Genomic DNA, 16,882 nt, shown 5'->3' on the forward strand with positions numbered 1-16,882 from the left:
GTGGGTTCAACAAGATGCGGTATAGCCTGTGCACTTTTCTAACACTTTGCACAAACATGTAAGGTGAGCCTTCTAGGATGAGTTGACACAAAGATCATCCATAAAGACCTCAAGAAATTTATGAAGATATTCCTTGTAAGTTGTGCACATGAGACGTTGGAAGGTACCGGGGGCATTGGTCAGCCCGAAGGGCATAACACGGTATGCATATGTGCCCCATTCAGTGTGGCGAAGGCTATTTTGTACTAATCCTTGGGATCGATCATCAGCACACCTGATTATATCCAGAGAATCCATCAAGGAAGCTATAGGCTTCCTTACCTGCTACTCGTTCTAGCACATGTTCTTGGGAGCTATCAACAATGGGTGATACCCATTCCATATGCTTGATTTCGTAGATGAATCCGGAATCAATGAGCCTGTCAATCTCTTCTCGAACCATCTTGGAGTATTTAGGGTTTAGCGAATAAGCCCGTTGTTTGACCGGCCTAGCTCCATCAACAATTGGGATGGTATGCTGGACTACTTATGGAGGTATGCCCTTCATGTCCATGTACTTACAAGTAAAGCAATCCTAGAATTCTATCAATAGAATGATGAGCTTGGTCGTCTCTTCCTCTATAGAGAGGTCTTCTCCAATATATACTAGCCTCGAGTCTTCACCCAGGCCTACAAGATTTATTTCCTTGACCTTGGCTGGGGACCATCATAAGAGGTCCCTGGATGCCCACTGCAAGACCTTTAGGTTGAATCATATTGGACAAATTGGTCGGCCATCTAGAAGGTCTTGAAATGTTTAGCCACCTGTCTGTTTTCTTCAGCTTTAGCACTTTGTTCATCGACTAGCCTTTTGGCTTCTTTTTTTGCAAGTGCTAACTTTTTGTTGCTCATTGAGCGGCAAAGCTTTTCTGGTTCTAGTTGGGAATTGATGGGCCTTGCTGGCTATGGGATGGTAGTGTGGATCAGAAGGGAGCTATTAGCAAACTACTTTTGCCACATTTCATTGAAGTGGTCGTGTGCTTCCACCGTCCCAACATACTTCAGCTAGTGGGTATCTCAATCATCTGGGAAGATGTATCATTCTGGCCTGGGGAATCCCTCAGGCTTGTGAGTTTTATGGGAGCATGTGCCCCTTGATGGCTCCACTCTAATAACTTGTTCAAGTTCTTGGGTCGAGACATTGGGCATGTATGCTGAACTAAGCAAGTGTATAGAGATGTAATCTCCTACCCATCTACCATAGCAAACGTTGTACCCGTGCGTCTAGGCAAAATGTCCAGGGTAGCAAGGATATGCATCCAGTTCTCAGAGTCTTCTGGCTCTGGAAGAGGTGCACACTCCTCACTATCCTTCTCATCTTCTAGTGTCTTGTGACATGTCTGACACACAGATGGACTACGATGGATTGCATTGTTGTGACAGAGTCCTTTGTGAATGGTCTGCCACTCATTGTACCTTCCATGTGCGTAGATTGATCTTGAATGTTTGATCCTTTCTCCGAATGTATATATGGTCAGTATCCCAGTCGTTAATCATTTTTTATTCTCTCATGAATGGTCTTCCAAGGATGCAATTGTAAGAAACTAGCTGACGTCCAAAGTTCATCACCACAAAGGTGTGGCGGTAAGTAGTTCCAAGGATCTTAATTTTTAGATCCCTCAGTAGACCAATGGGTCTAGCTGTGACTCCATCAACAAGTTTGACCAACAATGTGGTGTCATCTCCATGGTAGGCGCTCCCCATTTCTCCCAACATTGTTTTGTAACAATGCTTACTCTTGCCCTCCCATCCAAGATTGCTATGACTTGGGAGGCCCTCAAAGGTTTTATCGATAAAGCCGCATTGATTTCATCACCTTTGAAGTATTGTCCAAGCTTATTCACTCATACTGTAGGGGTGCCAGTTATCTCATGGGGTATAATGAGTTCCTCTTCCTCAGATTCATTGGAGCTATCAGGGTCCATAGATTCATGCATACCTGCCCCAAGGCGTCCCTCCATCCAATCCTTCAGATCATTCCTCCATAAACTTGGGCTATGTTGGAGCAAGGTGGCAATAGGGATTTGGATCTGAGAAGAGAGTAAGGAAGAGAGACCTACAATGTCTCTTGGAGTAGAGGTTATCCCGTGTGAGGAAGGTTGGTTTGGCTTAGTCATAAGCTCTTTTGAGTGTACGGATGTGAACAGGGTTTTCAGTACTCATTCTCCTAAGATGGTCACCCCCCAGATTTCTTAGATATTCGGCCACCCTGTTTCCCTACTCAGGGAAAGCTGCTGCTTCCATTAGTCTTTGTGGGTGGCTGGTCTGGGAGCTTTCCAAGATATACCTGAGCTTCTTCAGCAGGTCTTAGGTTTGTAACAATGCTTACTCCTGCTCTCCCATCCAAGATTGCTATGACTTGGAGGCCCTCAAAGGTTTTATCGGTAAAGCCGCATTGATTTCGTCGCCTTCAAAGTATTGTCCAAGCTTATTCACTCATACCGTAGGGGTGCCAGTTATCTCATGGGGTATAATGAGTTCCTCTTCCTCATATCATTGGAGCTATCAGGCTCTCATGCATGCCTGCCCCAAGGCGTCCCTCCATCCAATCCTTCATATCATTCCATAAACTTGGGCTACCTTGGAGCAAGGTGGCAGTTGTGATTTGGATCTGAGAAGAGAGTAAGGAAGAGAGACCTACAATGTCTCTTGGAGTAGAGGTTATCCCATGAGGAAGGCTGGTTTGGCTTAGTCATAAGCTCTTTTGAGTGTACAGGATGTGATCAGGGTTTTCAGTACTCATTCTCCTAAGATGGTCAGCCCCCAAATTACTTAGATATTTGGCCACCCTATTTCCCTACTCGGGGATAGCTGCTGCTTTCATTAGTCTTTGTGGGGGTGACTGGTCTGGGAGCTTTCTAGGATATACCTGAGCTTCTTCAGCAGGTCTTAGGTTTGAGACTGATGGCATGGCTCAAGGTAATGGCTCAAGGTAGGCGGTAGGATCTTCCATTTGTGCTTGGCAGTCCTGGACCAACTCTTAGGCTACCAAGAGTCTCTCCTTTTCCTCTATGGGGTTAGGATATTTTGTGAGCTTTTTCGGTAGTTGGCGCATGTCAATAGGTTCTCTATCTCGGGTGGCAGAGCGTAACAAATCTTCCTCTTCATATGAAGAAGTTGATGCATGATTTGTTGTGTCGTCTTCTGAACCACTTTTAATAACCACCTAGCTCTCACCCTTGTTGATCTTTGTGGTTTTCTTACTTGAATGCCTAGTTTCTCATGCTTGTTCAGGGGCACTTGCTTGGCCCTGGTCTCGTGAGGTTGATGCCTCTAATGCAGCATGAGCTGCGGCCCTCTACCTATTTTGCAGTCTAATTACGTTGAGTGGGACTACTCAGATGAAGCCGTCTCTAACACTCAGCAAGTTATGAGCCTTTCCTGTTGTTCCAGGTCTTAATGGACAATCCTTATACATGTGGTCAATACCACACCCTACACATAATGGAGTTAAGGCGGGAGCACCCACAGAGTTACTCGCCATCCCTTTCCTGTTGGGACACTTAGCCGCTCGGTGAGGTCCCACATAATCATAGCACTGTATAGGTGGTCGTTTAACCATCCTATTCATGTCTCTGGCCCGCGGCATTGGGGCTACTAAGTACACCGGGTAAATTTGGTCTCCCTCCATAATGTAGTGACTTAAGATTTGAGAGGAGGGCTTGTTGGCTCTAGGGTTTCATCGGTAGGAACTTCAGGAATTTTCCCTTCTTCCCCTTCTTCGAAGAGTTTTGTCAGGGTTAGCTGACAAACTGGTGCAACTCTTGGCAGTGGGGGTTGAGGTGGGAGAACCGAGGGGTGGTATGGGGCATTTCAGGTTCCTTGAGGATTCCTCTTTGGGCCAATTCTTAACCTAGTTGAGGTGTGTTATGGAGCGTTGGTGCTGGCAACGCCAGTGGTTGCATGGGGTTGGCTGGCAAGGCCTAAGGTAGAGCCCGAGCTAAGGCAGCTCTCTGATCATGATTTCCCCATTTGACACAATAGGTGTAGTAGAGGTTAGGATGGGGTCTCAAATGTGGACACTCCATGTGCCTATATTGTTAGCTTGACAGAACGGGCACCATATAAACTCCCTCTTTGGATAGAGATGGGGTTGACCTCCCCAATCTCACCCCTGACAGGTTCTCCATTGTTGGGTCATCCGCCGTTGCATTAATGGAGCAGCCAACTGCTCGACTTTCTATCTGGACGTTGACTCTTTGCCTTTCCCCTCGAACTTGGTACTGGTGGTCTTAAAAGAAGCTTTTGATGTACCCTCATGAAGTTCTCGGGAACGTGTTCCCTTGAAATTTTTCTCAAAATCCATAGCACTCATGTAGCACTTCTCAAAGGAGGTATGGCCCCCCAAGGTATATAATGAATTGTGTAAGGGCATGTCATCAAGTCCCTCTAGAAATCTCCCTATTAATCTGCTGTCAGAGAACTTGTTTTTGGCATTGCAACTTGAGTGGAGATATCTAACTCTATTGATGTAGTCTGTGATGGTTTCTCCTTCCCTCTGTCTAACATTATGTAACTGCTCCACTCGGCTTCATCTGGTGCCTTAGCGAGAATATCCTACCTTGAAGGCCTCTTTCAAGGCTTCAAAGGTGGCCTTGTCCTCAGCTTTCAAGGACCTAAACCATTGGCCTGCTTTGCCATTAAGGGTGAGGCCGAAGGCACTCACCTTGACTTGATCTTTTACATGGCCCCAAAGGCTTTGCAAATTTGATTAAACATCTCCAAATGTGGGATCGGATCTCCAGTCCTATCAAACTTAGTGATAAGTTTTGAGATATTAGCTGGTTTATTCTGCTCTAATCTTGGTGCAGGTGCAGGTTGTACTGGTGCTGGGGGTGTGATGCCCCCGCAGCCACCCCCTTCCTATTTCCATGGCTAATCTCAACATTTATGGTGTTAGCCTTGCCATGGCGGAGCAAGTGTAGTTTGAGGAAAGGGTGGGACCATGAGAATAATATACCATTGGAGGCCCTTGTCTAATAGGTGGGTTAGCATGTACCCCTTGTGGTCCCACATGTGGACATGTGGTACCTAGGGTAAACTCCTTGTGGTGGGTATTGCTGATATATAGGCGGATCGGGCTGATGTGAAGGGCCTGGGTAGACCCTTTCTCTTTGGTGCAATGTTTCTAGTCCTTGTGATGATGGACCTGACCCTAGGTTTTGTACATGTCTTTGGGCCCTATAAGAATCAGCCACACCTGAGATAGGCACGACTCTCCAGACTGGTGGTTCAGTCTGGGTCTGCTGTTGGCTTTCACTTTGCCCTACTTTTGCTCTAGGATCTAAAGATGGAGCGGGATCACTTTCTTGTGGTTGGTCCATACCTCTCACCCTTGGTTTGCGATTCTTCTGACTGTGTTTCCCAGGATAAAATTGCAGAGTCTTGAAGCAAGGCTTCTTTGTGAATGTATGGGAGAGATAGAAGCTTGCTCTTGGACAAATGGTCTATCCATGCACGGAAGTTCAGGCTCCCCTGTCTCAAGGTCAGGAGTTCCCCATCCCGTGCTGGGGCAGTCTTCACTTTCGTTGGTGCTGTCAAAGACAAACACCATTTGACTCCACGCGTTATTGACGATAGGTCTGCCCTTATAAGCGAAGGGGCTTCAGAAGAGTTTATTTCGTCGAAAAGAGGGTTATTTTGCACCAATCTACCTGATTTTAGGTGCATGGAAATGTGGAACTATTATGTAGAACCGCGCTGTGAAAAGACTATTTTTTTGTTTTTTTTTTATTTTTTAGGAAATGGTACGACCATATGCTTTGAAGTGGTATGGGTGTATGCTTTCAAAATGAGAAGGGAATGGGCATACACTTCTCAGGGGAAGATGGCACGGACGTTCCCTTTTCTGAAGGGCACGGGCGTGCGCTTTTGAAATGAAGAAAGCAATGGGTATTCTCTCAAGAATGGAAAGGAACGAGCATACCAAGCTGGGGTCAAGAATGGAATGGGCGAGGCAAGGTTCCCATGGGCGTTTGCTTCCAAAGGCTAAAGGGAACAGGCGTGGTCTCTAAAGGAGAAAGGAATGGGCGTTCTCTTCTTGAATCAAGTGATAGAGGGAATGGCACGGGCGTGGCAAAATTGACACGACCGTGGCAAGTTTGGAATGGCCGTGGAACTTTTGAAATGGCCATGGCATTGTTAGATTTATAAATTTTCAAGATTTATCTGGGGATTTTAGGGAATTTAAGGCTGCAGGTCTAACAACCACCCAGTATATTCTGTGACAGTTCAGTTACACCCACTTGATTGAATGCACTTTATGCTCAATTCAAAGCAAATATTCCAATTTTAATGCAACTGTCACATTCAGGCTGAAAATCTTACTAGATTTGGTCAGTTGAGGAAGGGAACAAGTGTTGCTTTTGTGGTTTTTCATGTTCTTAGGGCTTGCACATAGTTTGTATTAGGCTTAGTTTGCATCCATTGCATTAAACAATGCAATAGAATGCAATTTTTAGTGAATGTTAGCTCTCTTTAGTGTTAAACATAGAACTAAGATCATTAATTTTGGTTTAATTGTGTGTTTGTTGTTAAAATTATTTGGATTACAGTGTCAGCAAGCATTAGGAGTAGCTTAATATTTCAAGAAAATTTATTAAAACCATTAAAAAAATCCTTGAATTTGACTAATTTTCCTTAATGGACTGGTTTTTATCATTAAGGGTGATTAATCTTATTCAAGAGGCCAATTTTTTTTTAGAAAATGTATTAATTGGGGTCTAAATTGATCATATGAGTAGTCGAAATTGGTGTTTTTTAGTGTTTTGAGAGCATCTAAATACATCAAAACACCTTATCAAATTTGACTCTCTTTGCTTAATTTTATCTTAAAAGAGGAGACCATAATTAAGAGTCTAATTAATCTCCTATTTTAGATTAATTTACACAATTGTTGATGCACAAAGATTAGCATTCCCTTACTATATCCAATGATGCGCTCAATTGTGTGAATTAATTAGGGATTAGTGGTTAATTAGAATCCTTGATTAGTATAAAAGAGGGAAAAATTAGTGAAAGGATTAATCTTGGATTAATTCTTAACCACTTTTTTTTACATAACTCATTAAGGCTAATGAGCGTTCAATGAGTAGATGCTCATGAGTTGTCAAATTGTCCATTTTGTGGGTCATTTATGAAGTGCATAAGGGGTGTCATTAAAAGGTTGACTTTTTTGATTCCCACTTACCTTTTTGAGAAAATGCCCATATCCCTTTTATTTTAAATTCAAAAATATTCCCCCCCAAAAAGAGAAATTCATATTTCCCACTAGACTTACTAGACTCAAAAAACAAAAAAGGAGACTCACACAAATATAAAAATGCAATCATTCGCAAAAAACCCCACCCCCCATCCCGTTAGGAATTCCCAATACACCATTAACCTCTTCATTCATTAACTAGCTTTTCTTATTCCTTCCAGAGAGGAACAAAGACCTTTGAACATCACTCAACATCAACGTCATCGACAAAACTTTTTCATTCTCCCCATCCAAAAGTCTTCAATGCGATCATGCAGATGCGATCACCATCAGGAAGGGAAGAATGTTAACCCAATTCTAGGATTAACAAAAGCTACCGCCATTATCTTACATCAAGGAGTCACGGTAGATACACCAAAGGGTCATACATTCAAGATATGAAGTAATAATGTCCAAAACTACAACCTAGACGAGTGCCCGTAATGGTATGATGGAATATTTATGGTGATTCCCACTTCAAGAGCATGTGGTATCAAGCAAGGATGAAGTCCTAAGTAATGTGCTTCATGGATATATTATGAGAATAGTCATTGTAATTGCATTAGGCCTCTTATGAGCCTAAAGTGCCCAGCCGGCCATAGTCTAAGTGAATGTGAACACTTATGGCCATGTATATAAGTAAATATCTCTCATAATACAAGGGACTCTCCCATTGTGTAATTGAGTCTTAGTCATTGTGCAATTGAGTCTTACTCTTGCTAATCTCTCTCCCTAACGCATGCTAGTGAGTGTGTGCGAGTGAAGTGAGGTGAGAGGAGGGACGAGTACTTGTAGTGCAACGCGACAGTATGACAACGCTCGTGGGAGAGATGGTGGAATTACTTCTCAACAAGGAGTTGTAGAGCTTGGAGACCTCAAGGGTTATGAGCTCGGCCATTGGAAAGATCCTCACACGACAGTTGCGGTTCACCAGGCAATCTCTTTTTGGATGTGTTTCAAGGAGGGTTAGGGTGAGCCATAACAATGGGCGTGGCAGATGTGCCATGGTCGTGGCCTATAAAGCGAACGGCCGTTTGCTTCTCAGAGCAGTTAATTTGCTGATTAAACTAAGATGCAAGCTTAAAAGAAGAAAGAACAGAAAATCAAAGTTTTGCATGAATGTTAAGGGTAATGTGAGAGGACTTACTTGCTTCTCCCAAGCTTGGTGAAGATTTCAACGCTTTGATGCTCAATTAACCTTCAATGCTCCGAGTAATCACCATAAAAAATAAAATAAACACAAAATTATGCAACCAACCGGTGGATTTACACTCCAACCAGGCTAAACAAAGACACTAGAAAATGAATAGAGTGGAGAACCCTAAGCTAATTGCATTCCCTGACAATGGTGCCAAAGATGTTAAGGATAACATGCTACCTTGTACACAAGAAGGAAAGAGAAGAGAAGAGAGACACATGCAAGGGTCGAGTCCAGAGAGTTGCACCTAGCCATTCCGAAGAGGGTTAACTCCTTGATGTGAAGCCGCTAGGGGCTCACTCCACCTCTTCTTGTGTCACCCAAGAAGAGATTCAATGGCTAGGTAGAGAGCAAGAAGGAGGGAGCTATGGAAAGCTCAACCTTCACCTCATGTAACAAGTATGCAAAAGGGACTTGGTAGATAGCAAAGAGAGGGTAGAGAAGAAGAGAGATGAGAGCATTACCATCCCTACTTATATACACCAACAATCAAACATGCAAGCAAGCAAAAGCACAAGCTAACATACATCCACAAGCTCATGAGAGAGAGAGAGAGAGAGAGAGAGAGAGAGAGAGAGGCAAGCTCAAATGAGACTAATGGGATTGTCCCTTTTCATAGTCAATAAAATGACTTATATACAAGAGCTCATAGTTACAATGGCCGACCGCCCATTTACAATTGGGGGCCCAAAACTAGCCTTCCTAGTCTTTCTAGCTCTATGTACAATATTCCTCATGACCGGCATCACATAAGCTGTAAGCTCAATCATCCCATGTTTCGTATATAATAAGCGCATTGCACGGTTTACAAAAGATAGATTACAAAGAGTGTAGCCACGCTAAAGGTAATGTTAACAAGAGTGGTTAACACTCACTAGAAAAAAGGGTGCATGTGTGCCATGTTTCCCATATTGACAAGAGGATCTGTTTACACGTTGGCCGACCTTATTTGTCATACTCTTGATAGCATCAACATGGTGTAACTCCCCCTCTCCATGATGCAATTGGCCAAGTCTCTCCACAATGTGTAAGGCTCCCTGTCCCCCACACTAAAGCTGGCTTTTTAGTTTTTTGCTCCTCGTGCTCATATGGCTAATAATAGCTAAGCACCTTGCACTTCTCTTGCTCATATAATAAATAATGGCTAAGAACCTTGCAATTCTCTTGCTCATATAATAAACAATGGCGAGCACCTTGCTCTTGCACCTTGTGCTTCTCTTACATTGAACATCACCTCTAGCACCTCCTACTAACCAACATGAACCCAACCAACCATCCAATTGTTTAGCCCACTCCATAACCTAGCCTAGGTCTCCCTAAGTGTGCCATCTCATGTCAGCTAACCTTGATATTCTCCTTTGCTTTAAAGCCCCTCAACCATAACCTGCTTTAGTGCTTGAGGTTCTTATACTAAGCTCCTCCTTGTGGTCTTTGATCACCTAGTTGGATAGCCCTCTTTAAAGCCCCTCAACCATAAGATTCTCTAGTGCTTAAGCATCCTATATTAAGCTCCTACTTGTGGTCTTTGATTGCGTACTTGGATAGTCCTCTTGCATAGCATCAACCTTGAGCTCTTGCATTGCTCTCAAGTTGATAATTATCTTGTTTCAACTCTCCCATTCCAAGCATTTAGCCTTGAGCTCTCTAAGGATGCTAGCCCTTGCATTGCTCTCAAGTTGGTAATTATCTTGTTTCAAACTCTCCATTTGATCAACATTCAAGATTTCAGCACACTTGCATTCAACTCTTCCAAATGGCGCAACCTTAATTGACCAGCTCTATAAAGCATCCATAGTTGACCAACAAACTTTCATACTCGATTCATATGATCCTCTCCCTATTGGGCCACATAAGCTCCTCGCACTTCCACACAAGCACTCACTTCTAAAAAATGATAACTAGATAAAAGGGTAACAACTACATAAGCATGTGCAAGAGTTAGTTTTCACAAAATAATGGCCCTACCAAGGGAGGCCATGTCAACATTCAAAGTGAGAGCTACAAAGCCACATATCATTTCACACCACGAGCTTCAAAAATACTCTCTTTTCAAAGTAGAGAGGCATAAGGTCAAGGGTACCTCAAGTGCAAGACCTCCTTGTTGTAAGATGGAATGATAAGTTACCCTAAGTACCTACATGAAGTTGTTCATGTCTTTCAAAGCCTCAAAATCACTTCCACTTACAAGCCATGGTAGTGAGTGTTACCTATGGGTGTGCAATACCCCCACATTCTCTCCAAGGATAATTTCACAAGATGAGCAAGGATACACTGACATTACAAGATAGTATGGAGAAGTTGCCATCCAAAGAGGAAAGATTCGATGGTGTCAATGGCTTCATTGAAAGCAAAGTGCACTCATAATTGAATTCACTTTGATTCCATCTCAAACAACTCTTTAGACCAAGAAATTGATGATATGGGATGCAAAGATTGTGTTGGCCTCTCATATGCATTAAGTTAGTTGGTAGATCTCATTCTTCCTTGGACTTTGAATCAATATTGGGTTTACAACTTCAAGAAGCTCCCTAAGTACACATGAATCAATGAGGTCATGGAACTCACTTCTCAATATTTTGATAGTACCATCAACACAAGTATGTCAGTGAATTTTTTCACTTCCTAAAGGACTTTAAATTGGCTCTTTTTAACATGGCTCAAGTGACTTCTTTTTCAAAGTAGCAAAGCAACACCAAAGATAATAATGTTAAGGCAACATGCAAGATTATGCAAAGCATAGCATACACGGGGACCTTTGAATCAGCTCTTTTAAACATGGCTCAAGTGACTTCTTTTTCCAAGTAGCAAAGCAACACCAAAGACAATAACCTTAAAGCAATAGGTAAGATTATGCAAAGCATAGTAGTAACACCAAAGACAACAATGTTAAGGCAATAGGCAAGAATATGCAAAGCATTGTAGAATTGATGACCTTTAAACAAGCCTCAAGGAAAAGAATTACAATGAAAAGCATAGTAGAAATGGGGACCCTTAAACAAGCCTCAAGGAAAAGAATTACAATAGGCAAGACTGTGGAGATCATAGGAGAAATGGGGACATTTAAACAAGCCTCAAGGAAAAGACTTACAATAGGCAAGACTATGTAGAGAATAGTAAAAATGGGGATTTTCAAACAAGCCTCAAGGAAAATAAAACAACTTTGTTTTTCCAAGTACAAAGCAACACCATAGACAATGTTAAAGTAGTAGGCAAGACTATGTAGGGCATAGTAGAAATGGGAACCCTTAAACAAGCCTCAAGGAAAAGAATTACAATGAAAAGCTTTGAGCTCAAGACAAATGTCCCAATGATCAAGGGATGAGGGTGGAGTACATATAAGTTTGACTTAATGGGCCACAAGAGGGAGACATTAACACAACCATTAGTATAGAAGATTGATAAAGTGGAAAGATCATCTATAGTGTTGGTACACAAGGGTGATGCCCATAGACAACAATACAATTGGTCATGGAGCCTACATAGATCCCCATAGTCCATAGATCTTAAAAAGCATTTGAAGCTCGATACACAAAGAGATGCATGGACAAGTCTTGACACAATGGTGTGCAACACAAAGAATTAAAATTCAATGGATAATGCAATGAAATTGGGAGCTTCAACCAATTATTCCTATTGGCACAAGGGGATGGATATCATGATAAGGGATGCAATTATGGTACCTATGTAAGGCCAAAGATCAACATGAATGTGCTAATGAAGTGTTAGTGAAGTTGTGTAGGGTTTCACTTTTTGTTGAAGAGAAAAAATCAAACCTCCAACTACATTCTAATCGCAAGGTGTAACGACTATTCTTGCAAGAGATGAAGGACAAACCAGTACATGTGGCAAATGAGATTCTTGATAAATGCTACTAAGCTGACTTGTAAGTGATAAAAGGAGTAGCCTGCATTGAATATTGGGATTGGGGCCAATGAGATTCAAGTGTTAAAAGCACAAATGTCTCTAATGAGGAGAGCTGCAAATCACGTTTCTCACCATGTGTAGCAAAGGAATTGTGGGTAGGAGAGCTACAAATCACACTTCTCACCATGTGTAGCAAAGGAATTGTGGGTAGGAGAGAGGAAAGGATGAAATGCTTGTGAATGGTCCCATGGTAGACCTTCTTCTACAAGTTCCAAGGTGGCTTCCTACATTGATCACAACATAGTTTGTCCTTAAATTTTCCTTGGCGGTGGTACTCATAGAGCATGGCATTGCTCACATAGTTTTTTCCCTTCTTCTACAAGTTCCAAGGTATGTTTGATCAAAAGTTCCAATGGACACTAAGAGCGGGCATTGATCAAGCTACTGATATATCGTACTTGAGGAGGACGTATAAAGGTGATACGTTTCTTAAGGTAATGACAAAAGTAGACATGGATCTGCAACTTGCATGGCATGCCTCACAACACAGTGCTTAAAGGCCAAGGTGGAAGTCAATTGACTTCATTGTATTTTAGAAAAGGAGCTAATAGTGCTAGTGTAGTGAAATAGGGGAATATAAGTCGTGATCAATTAAATATGAAAACAACTCCATATATATGTAAGATAATTTTGTAGAGTTTGGGATCACTTTCTCATACTTTTGAGATAATCTAGCACTCCCCATTGAGATAAGTTATTGAGCTGCCTTTCTCTTATTCTCTATTCCCTTCTCTAGTTTGTCTCAATTGCATGCATGCTTAGATGCAAATTTCCATGTGGAGTGCAAGATTAGCTCTTACACTTAAGAGCTTCTCTTTTCTCTTGAGTGGCAACATTAGCATTAGGTTAGGTGAACTCTCCATTGCTTCATCCAGGTGAGAAAAAAGCTATCCCTAGCTCCCTACCTCTCTTGGAGCTTCTTGGTGTGACAATAAAGAGACAAAACCATTCTAAGTTGGCATTCTTCCATAAGTGATGTCTTCCTATGTAGCTTGCTACAACGATAACCCCACGATAGAAATGGATATGACTGTGTAGAAGCAAGAGATGACAAGTGTAACACAAGTGTTGCCATATATATATAGGCAGTGATGTGTGTGAACACACTTAGGACCGCCGGGGCACTTTTTCCCTCTTTAGGAGGATTTTTCCCCCGACTTGTATATACGCCCATTATTCTAGGGCTAACTTATCTTTTGTACATTGACACAATCTAATACGCCCATTATTCTAGGGCTAACTTATCTTTTGTACATTGACACAATCTAATACTTTGTGTTGTGTGCAATCTTGCTCCTTCTTCTCCAAGCTTTGTGTGCTTTCCTGCAACCCTAATTCCAACAATTGGTATCAGAGCAGGCATCGGCTCTCCCAGGGCTACGCCGCCAGCACCCTCCGACTCACGTTCTTCGATTGAGGTGAGTTTTCACGAGCGCTTGCAGGTCCCTATACTCTGCAAATAAGCCTGAAGGACTTGGCGTTCTTAGAATTTGCATCTGAGGTCGTTTCGGGCTCCGTTTTTGCATTTCAAGTTCTGCACAGGTGTTTTCGTCATTTTCTACAGAAATTTTGACATACGTGTTCTATTGTGGACCGTACTACATAGCACAAGTTGTCTTCTGTTCAGTCTTTGCTTCATTACAGGTAGATTTTGCATCAGTTTCAGTCAGTGGCCATGGCTGATAACAGCAATGATGTATTTCGCTTATTGTCTGCTGTGAAGACAAACTGGGATGGAGACAGCAACTACCCACTTTGGGCATACATGATGCAGCATGTTTTGGTTGCAAAAGGAGTGTGGAACATTGTGCAGGGTACGGATGTACGTCCAGGTTCTGTGGATGTAGGATCTGTTGAGGATGTTGCAGGTTCTAGCAGCTCTACTGTTGCTGCTGTTTTACCCACTGCTGAACAAGCTCGTTGGGATGGTAAAGATGCGCAGACTCATGCCTTGATTGCACTTTCTATCAAACGTAACATCACCCCACATATTCGTTCAGCTAAAACAGCAAAACAGGCTTGGGATATTCTAGCTGGTTTGTATGCAGGTCGTAACGAGGCAAAAATCGCTTACCTGCGTAAAGAGCTAGAATTGAAGATTATGCAAGAAGATGATGACATGAATGTTTTTCTTGCTGAGATTAAAGATCTCAAAGAACAGTTGATTTCTGCAGGTGAGATTATTCCTGATCATTCTCTTGTGCAGACTGTTCTTGATGCTTTACCTGAGACATATCAGACTTTTGCTTCCACGTGGAGACTTCTTAATGAGGACAGACCTGATGTTGTCAAGTATGATACTTTAGTCAACAAGCTCTTGCAAGAAGCACAGTCCAGGCAAAACAGGGCCAGGCAGCGTGCAGTTGATCAAGCATTTATTGCTGCCCAGCAGAGCAGAGAAGAAGTGGTAAGGCAGCCCCTTCCATTGTTTCTTCTCCTATTAGTAGGTCTGCAACTTCTTCTCCTTCCACAGGTAGCAACAATAAGTCTAAGAAGGCTCTGGATAAAGGCAAGAAAAAGACCAGGTGCAACTATTGTAAGGCAAATGATCATGTCATTAAGAATTGCCCTAAGCTAAAGGCTAAAGAGGCAAAGAAGAAAGAGTCAAATGCAGCCACAATAGCGGATGCTTCTACAAATGCAAATTCTGCAAATGTTATGCAGGATACAGAATGGGCGTTTAGCGTGTATTGCCAGTATGACCCATCTGTACATGATGCATGTTTGGCAGTTTCTGTTGACTCTCATGAATGGTATTTTGACAGTGGTGCTACAAAGCACATTACCTCGCATCGTGATATGTTCACTTCTCTTGAGGCTGTCCCTAATGGGAATACTGTCACATGTGCCAATAATGCTTCTTACCCAGTGAAGGGCATTGGTAAAATTATGCTTACTGCTACAAATGGCAGTGCTTTCACACTTTCAGATGCTTTGTATGTGCCAGGGATAAAGAAGAATCTATTGTCTGTCTCTGCGCTTGCTAGACTTGGACTTGTAGTCAAATTTGTGGATGACAGATGTACTGTTCATGATTTGACTTCTGGTGATACGATTATTGTATCTGGGACCTTGTTTCGTGGGCTATATAGGCTCAATTCTTATGACAAGTGTGTGGAAGATTCAGCAAATGCAGTTTCTGATGAAAAGGCAGTTTCAGATGCAAAACTATGGCATGCTCGTTTTGGTCATCTGAACTTTGCTAGTTTGCTGCGTTTGCAGAAATTTGATATGGTTGCTTCATTGCCCCCTCTTGAGGCACCATTGAAACATGTTTGTGAAGGCTGTATTTTGGGCAAAATGCAGCGTTCTGCGTTTCCAAAGGATGGTTCTGTGCGGGCCACTCGCAAATTGCAGCTTGTACATAGTGATGTATGTGGGCCTATGCAAACTCCGTCATTTGGTAAACACTTGTACTTCGTGACTTTCATTGATGATTACTCAAGGCATGCATGGGTATATCCACGGAAGGCAAAGTCCAAAGTGTTTTTGTGCTTCAAACAGTTTTTTCTTATGGTTGAAAATGTATCCAATTGTACTGTGGGCACCCTCCGTACTGATCGAGGGGGGAGTACATGTCTAAAGAGTTTGATGCATTTCTGGCTAGTCGTGGGATAAAACACCAATGTACAGTGCCGTATACCCCTCAGCAAAATGGTATTGCTGAGAGGAAAAACAAGTCACTTATGGAGATGGCACGATGTATGGTCAAGAGCCAAGCTTTGCCACATGCGTTTTGGCTTGAGGCTGTCATGTGTGCTGCATATGTACTCAACAGGTGTCCCACTAAGGCCTTGCAGTCTATTACTCCATACGAAGCTTGGCATGGCAGGAAGCCTTCTATTGGTCACTTGCGTGTCTTTGGTTGCTTGGCCTATGCTTTAGTGCCTGTGCAACAATGCAGAAAATTGGATGATAAGGTTGTCAAATGCATTTTTGTTGGTTACAATGCTGAGAGCAAGGGTTATAGATTGTATCATCCATAGTCAAAGCGTATCTTGATTAGTCGAGATGTTGTTTTTGTGGAAGATGCTGTGCAGCCTTTGTTATCATGTACCAAAGAGACAGGTGTGAGCTCACGAGATATATTTGATACGTTGTTGCCTCTATTTACAGGTGGGAATTCAAATGAAAGTCCTAATGAGGCAAATATTCAGCCTATGCAGATTTCAAACGACATCATAGATCAGCCTATTTCTGATGCAGATTTACAGGATGTAATTTATGAGGATAGGGCTGAAAATGAGCAGGCTAGAGGTATGCCTAAATGGCTGGTGCAAACCTTGCGTGATAGTAAGATTGATGCACCTATGACTAGTCGTACTCGTTCAGGTTTTCAGCATGCCTCTTATGCATCAGATTGTTATGCTTTGGCTGTGTCCAGTATGTGTGAAGAGGAAGAACCTCTTTCATTTGATGAAGCACAAAATTCAGAAAATTGGTTGGCTGCAATGCAAAGTGAATATGATGCTATAATGAAG

Source organism: Cibotium barometz, chromosome 2 (assembly GCF_041138505.1).
Source record: "Cibotium barometz isolate CiBa-2024 chromosome 2, ASM4113850v1, whole genome shotgun sequence".
Classification (NCBI taxonomy): domain Eukaryota; kingdom Viridiplantae; phylum Streptophyta; class Polypodiopsida; order Cyatheales; family Cibotiaceae; genus Cibotium; species Cibotium barometz.